Consider the following 7293-nt stretch of genomic DNA (forward strand, 5'->3'; position numbering starts at 1 on the left):
TCTTCTTCCATCTGCATCATTTCTATATTTCTATCTTCGATTTCACTAATTCTTTCCTCCATCTGGTCAGATCTACTTCCTAGGCTTGCTAGTTCATTTTTCATCTCTTTTATTGAATTCTTCAGTTCCATAATTTCTATTTGGTCTTTTTTTAAAGTTTTAATCTTTTTGTAAAGTACTCCTTTTGTTTATTGATTTTATTTCTGAGTTCATTAAACTGCTCATCTGAGTTTTTCATATCTCATTAAGTTTTTTTCAGAACTGCAATCTTGAAATATTTGTCATTTAAATCACATATTTCCATGTCTTTAAGTTTATTTTCTGGAGATTTTTTACTTTTTTATCTGAGCTGCCTTGTTACCTTGGTTATTCATGGTATTTGATGGATTATTCCTCTCCCTAGACATTTGTGGGAATGAAATCTGCTTTTTAAAAGTGTTTAGCAGTTCTCAGTTTAGCAGGTTGATAAGAAGAGATCTTTCTTTTGTTTTCCAGTAGGTGGGGTTCAAGTGTAAGTTTTTATTTTCTCCTGCATTCCTCTGGCTTCTGGGCTTTCTGCAGGGTGGTGGAAAATGCCCTCTATTCCCTGGGGAGGTGGACATCTCCTCTGTGACCAGGTCACCATGGTCTCATGGCACCACCCCCGTGGGAGAATGTGGTGAGTGATGGGGTTCCGAAGCTGTGAAATCCCAGATGCTGCTGTGAAACCAGATGCTGCTGGCAGTGCTGTGCTGTGCTGCCCAAGGTGTCCCAGGTGCCTCTGCCAGGCTCAGCTGAGATGAGTCAGGGCAAGGTTGTCTGGGAGAGACCTACTCCTCTCAGTAATGGTGGATGCCAGACCTCAGTTGCCACACCTCTGCATCTCTACCTGTCACTGGGATTAGCTACAGTGTGCACCTGCTGCTCAGGGAGGAATGCTTCTGCCTCTCCAGTTCTCAGGACTGCAGATAGTATAATCCGTAACCTGACACTCACTTGTGGAACCCTGGGAGGTGAGGGGAGGTGGCCAGACTCTGTCACTTTGTTTTCTACCTGGTAATGGTGGCTGCTAGACCATAGCTGCCGCACCTCTGTGTTCCGTTTTTGCCCTAGTCACTGGGGTCAGCCATAGTATGTGTGACCCCTTAGGCAGGAATGCTTATTCCACCTCTCTGCTTCTCATGGCTGTAGAGTATGCTGTTGCAATCTGGTTTCTCCCCTCTCCTGAGACCCACAGTAAGTTCGGAGCTGCATCTATGGCACCCGTCTCTGCTCTTTCCCCCTCTGTACTCTTCTCTTTGCCTATTTGCCCACCTTCAGGTGTTTCAATGCACATATCTCTCAGATGAAAATGTCACATTTTCTTTCTTTTTTAATGTTACCTCTTTCTGAAACAGACTAGAGTCTAATGTCCCCTTTCCTGTTAGCATTTAACAAATAAAATGTAAGTATGATTTCTGATATACTTAAATGACCCATGTCAAAAACAAAGGAATTTTATCTTGTGTCCTCACAGTGGGCAATGTTGCACTTGGTGATATTATCCAAGATTCTATAAGGATTTGACTGAACATAAAGGAGCGAGGCCCAGGTACTGGCTGGACAGCCCAGTTTTACTTTAAATATAAAAAATAAGAACAATAAAAAATAATTGTGGGAAAAACTGAATTACAGAAAGTTTTTTTAAATAAAGGAATGCAGTTTTCTTGCTTTCAAAGGTGCCTAGTAATGTGACTGAGGCAATACATTAACTGCCTTCTAGAGATTCTAAGGAATCTGCTGGAATTACTAAGAACTATGATTAGTTCATCACTTATTTGTTTAAGAAAAGGATGCTTCCAAATAATAATAATAATAATAATAATAATAATAATAATAATAATAATAATAAATAACAACAACAACAACAACAAGAACAACAACAATAATAAATTTATACCACTGAGTATTATATGCCACGAACTTTTCTAACTGTGTTGTTAACTCTGGCTTTCATGACAATCTGTTATGAAGTGTGTTTTTTAAAAGTATATATTTGTGAAATGGAGAGCACCACTATTGTGATCTTCATTTTACAGATAAGAAAACTGAGGCAAGTTAGGTTAAGTAATTTGTCCAGGTCACAACAATGGTGAGACAAGATATGAACCCAGGAGCACTGGCTCTAGAGTCCACGGTCTTAAGCATTACTGCCTCAAGTTTGCCTTTTAATCATAACAGTGTAAACATATACACTTTCCATCTTGTTTTCCACAACTATTTGTTCTCTTAATTCACTTATCACATCTTTTTATAGACTATAAAAGTGCCATCCAAGACACTGCCCAATATCTTAAAAGTTAAGATTAGTGGAGTCTCAGTTTACAAATTGAAAGACAGAATTGTTTTATTGATGGTGGTTTATATTCTGAAATATTTAAGTATATGCATATATCTAAAAAGTATTATTTAAAAAAAGAAAAAGAAAGAAAAAAAGCTTCACATATGCACAAACTCCACAGTGATAAATTGAATAATTCACAGTGATATCTAATCCTCTTAAGGAATGGATTATTTTCTTCTAGTCTTTGAATGTTCATACTGATATTTAGAGTAGTGTATCCTTATTAACTCATTCCATTAGATATGGTGTACAATTATGCTTCTGTTGTGCTTCTGTCCTCCCTCTGGAAGGGAAAGATGATGGATTCAGCATAAAGCTGGACCTCACTGTATAAGTAAGTAGCCTGACTGCTGTGCACATCAGGATAACTTTCATGACACACAGAGGTAACACAATAGAAATCACAGTTTAGAAATCCAATTTGTCTTGCTGTGAATAGAATTGCCTCCAATACAGACAACAATTAGTTTTGTTCCATAACACTGTTATAGATGTGTGACATTGAAAAACTGCTTGCAATCTATTAAAGCATTCATTTACCACGAGTTTATGCTACGAAGGGAAAAATGTTAATTTCACTCATGTGAAAAAACATAAAAGCGTTTTTTTCCAAAGAGCAGCCACAAGGTCAGTATATGACTGCTGAGGTAATGAAATGAAGGCTTCCCTGAAACTCTTAGTTGCTTATACATTCTATTAAAGTTGCAAAATTCTGCTGATTCTTGTTTTTTAAAACCACTGGGGTTGCGGCTCAGTCGCATTATGGATTAAGCGGAGAATGATGCCAGCTTTTAATGTTTCCTCGAACTGCACCAGAGCCTGCTGCTGATGCTCTTGGCCAGCCTTGGTTCTCCTCTTTGGCTCTAGCATCCTATTCTACCTCTTCTTCTGAAATCACCAGTCAAGTCAGGTCGCTACTTATCCTATTATATAGAATATCCTCCAAATGTACCTTTACATTCCCTTGGGAATAAAAAAGTTCCCTGCTAGAGTCTAGAAATAAAAAAACTAAAATATGGGTAACTTGTTTTCCCACCCATTTGTAGGCAAGCACACATGAAAAGAAAAATCTATAGTTTAATAAGATTGGACTCAGACATCTTGCAACTCAACTGTAATGTGTTTACTGATCACTTACAACGGGCAGGCACTGTTCAGGGAGAGCATCATATAGTGGAAAGAGCATGAGATCTGGAGGGGGCAGACTTGGGTGGAAATCTAAACTCCACCATTTACCAGCTGTATGAGCCTGGGAAAATACCTAATATATACTCATTGGTAAATGGGGAATAATAGCTACCTTGTATGATTATTGTGAGAATTAGACATTGCATATATAACATGCTTGGCACATCCTAAGTGTTCAATGCTAGCTATTGTTATAGGCTATGTGAGCTAAATAAAGGCGAGACTTGGTTCTCACTCTTAAGAATCCTGTTCTAGCAGAAGAGAGAAAACATGCGCATAAATATCTGTGTTTCAAGGCGAGAAGGATAAGGCCATGAAGGAGCTTCCAAATGCCTCGATAAGGGTGCTATGGAAAGAAGTTATTGGCTGGAATATTGTGACAACCTCCTGTCTGGTCCCTTGACTCCTGTCTCCTTTCAATTTACTCTTCGCAGAACAGCCAGTATATTCGTTCTTAAATGCAAATCTGATCATGCTTAAAATCCTCCCATGACTTCTCATTTTCATTGAGACAAAGTGTTCAGTATATGAACTCCTGCTTAATCCTCCAATTTCTCTTTCCCTCCACCTTTCTCATTCCCAGATATATACTTCATGTGCTAGTCCTATTAAATGTTTTTAGTTCTGCATTGGTCAGGGTTCTCCAAGGAAACTAAAAGCGCACACATGTGTATTATATATAATAGTAAATTATTGTTAAAGGATATTATTATAAGGAATTGGATCACATGATTATGAAGGCTGAGAAGTCCCGAGATTTGTGGTTGGCAAGCTGGAGGGTCGGGAAGCCAGTGGTGTGAATCCAAAGGCCTGAGGACTAGGATAGGTGGTGGTGTAAGGTCCAATCTGAGGGCAGGAGAAGACCGACTTCCCAGCTCACCTGGTCAAGCAGGTGAAAATTTCATCTTACTCAGCCTTTTTGTTCTGTTCAGATATTTGATTGACTGGATAAGGAGTGCCCATACCAGGGAGAGCAATCTGCTTTACTCAGTCTGTCAATTCAAATGTTAATCTCATTCAGAAACACTCTTGTAGACACACCCATAACAATGTTTGACCAAATATCTGGGAACCCTGTGGTCCAGTCAAGTTGGCACATGAAATTAACCATTACTGTTTTCAAGAACATGCATTGTTCTCATTTACTTCTGTTCTTTTGTACATGCTGCTCCCCATATCTGGACTACTCTTGGTCTCCTGACCTTGGCTCACTCATACCAGCTCTCCACGTCTCAGTGCACAAGTCACCCCTTCTAAGATTGAGTTAGGTCCCTATCCTATGGTATCTTCCAGTTTCCCTATCACTGCATGCTTCTTTATGCGCCATAATTTCCTCTTTTCTAGTCTCTGTCACACAGAGTGTCAGCTCAGAGAGAGTCAAGAGCTTGTCCTTATTGCTTCCACAATATCTCTTGTGTATATCACAGGATCCAGCACCTTGAGGTCATCCAATAATTATTTGTTAAATGAATGAATGAATAGATTTAGTGGAGGAGGTGACAGTTGGTATAGGTCTTATAGAAAAGATTTCAGAAGAAATATAATACTCAATTTTAGAAAAACAATAGCGAATACTAAAATCTCCACCATGAAATTCAGACTTCAGATGCTTCTGGAGAGATACTGAAAGCCAATGGTCATTTCCCTATAGCAAAAGTAATTATAGTCTTCATGAAGTCTCCAGGAGGCAATGAGCTTTGTTTTTTATCATATTGGAAGAACTTTTTAAAAAAAGTTTTTATTAGAAAATACAAATATAAAAAAATTTAAAAAAGTATGTTAATCATCTTAAACAATTATTAACATATTTGCTTTTTCTTTCTTTGGCTGAAGATTTTTAAAGCAAACCCTGGATAATCTGATCTTTTTTGCCTCTAAATATTTCGATGTATTTATATATCTTTAAAAATAAGGACCTTTTTTTTTCTTAACCACTATGCCATTATAATGCCCAACAAATTAGTGGTATTTCCTTAATGTCATTTAATACCCAGTCCATATTTGAATTTCCCTAAAGTGTCCTTTTTTATTTTAACAATTGGTTTGTTTGAGTCAGAATTCATATGAGGTACAAACATTTAATTGTTGTGTCCCCTGAGTCTTTTAAAATTTTTAGCACACCCCTTTTCATTCCTGCCATTGACTTGTTGAAAAGACCAGGTTAGTTGTCATGGAAAATATCCCTCATTCTGATTTGTCTGATTGCTTCTGAATGATGACATTTAATCTGTTCTCCTTTCCTTTGTATTTCCCATAAACTGAAAATTAGATATACAGTCTTGACTAAGTTCAGATTCAACATTTTCAACAAGAATACTTCATAGGTGGAGCTGGGTACTTCATAATATAACCTATCAGGAGGCATATGTTGTCTTCTAGTTTTAAGGTTGCAAGGAGTGATCATCTGATCCTTCTATTGTAAAGTCGCATTTTCCCCTTTATGTCCAGCAAATAATCAGTGGGGTGTTATTTTGGTACCCTGTGAATATCAGTTATCATTATCCTTTTACCTATTTGTTTAAGCAACTATTGATGGTTGCCCAAACGATTTTTCCATTAGGAGTTGCAAAATGGTGATTTTCTAATGCTGTAATTCCTGCTACATTTATTAGTTGGAATTCTTCTATAAAGAAGACTTTTCTCTCATCAGCTGGAGCCATTTGGTATTCTGAAATAAAGTTTTATTTTTTTAAAGAGCAAGAGAAATTCTAAATTCATTCTCTTCAAAGTTTTTTTTTTGTCCCTTAAAAATCTTCATCATGGATTTTTATATAGTCAGTGTATTTCAACCAATTGCAATTATTATTCATTTTGATATTCAAATTGTTTCATCTCTGGCCAGTGGGAGTCCCCTTAAGTTGGTTTCTGTGACCTTTTAAGTCCCTTTAAACTTTGATGACTTCCTTGCTTTCCAGGGCAACAAAATGCTCTTAGCTCATCTTGTATAATTTCCTGCCCCAGGCCTGGAATCAGTTTTATCTCTAAGGAGTCCTGGTTCTTTTAAGTGGTTTGTAATATTTGAGTCCTGAATCTGGTCAGTAGGAATTCTCATTACTGGGTTGTTACCACTTCTAAGCATTTTTGATAGACAAGAGCTAGGAAATGTGTATTAAAAAAACCTCATGAGTTCATTCTGAAATTTTCAATTCAAATTTGACGTTATAGAGTTTTTCCTTTAAAAAATTCGACATTTGTCTCTTTTTTTCTTACAGTGAAAATCTTAATTTCTAGTGACAACAACATACTTTTTTTTATAGCATTATCATACTATCTATTTAAAAAATTAAAAATAACAATACCGATATTACTACTAGTAATTAGACTACTGAATAAAGTTTAAGGGGTTTTCTCCACCAAATACTGTGTTTTAAAGCCATTTAAACGATTTCTTATCTATAACCATGCCACCCTGAACATGACCGATCTTGTCTGATCTCGGAAGCTAAGCAGATTTGGGCCTGGTTAGTACTTGGATGGGAGACCATCTAGGAATACCAGGTGCTATAGGTGTTAAAATTATTTCTTTTTTGTGTGGTAAATTACCCTTTCTAATGACTTATACACCACCACTAATGAATCTTTATTGTACTTGAAAAAGCAAGTTATCTATGGTTTTCTTTCTAGAAGACTTAGTTCCTGGGGGAAGGTGGGCTAGAGATTGGAGTTGCATTCTTAATTAATTAGTTGGAGCAACAAAAACACAGAGGAAAATCTTTTTTGTAAAATGTGATCACAAAACAAAT

The 7293-nt window shown here is 36.9% G+C and overlaps 1 pseudogene; it reads left to right on the plus strand.

Moving 5' to 3' along the window:
* Positions 1-6941: 6941 nt before the first annotated feature.
* On the plus strand, positions 6942-7060 carry LOC111732809 (annotated as a pseudogene).
* The last annotated feature ends 233 nt before the right edge of the window (positions 7061-7293 follow it).

The sequence above is a fragment of the Pteropus vampyrus genome, unplaced genomic scaffold, assembly GCF_000151845.1.
Source record: "Pteropus vampyrus isolate Shadow unplaced genomic scaffold, Pvam_2.0 Scaffold493, whole genome shotgun sequence".
NCBI classification, from domain to species: domain Eukaryota; kingdom Metazoa; phylum Chordata; class Mammalia; order Chiroptera; family Pteropodidae; genus Pteropus; species Pteropus vampyrus.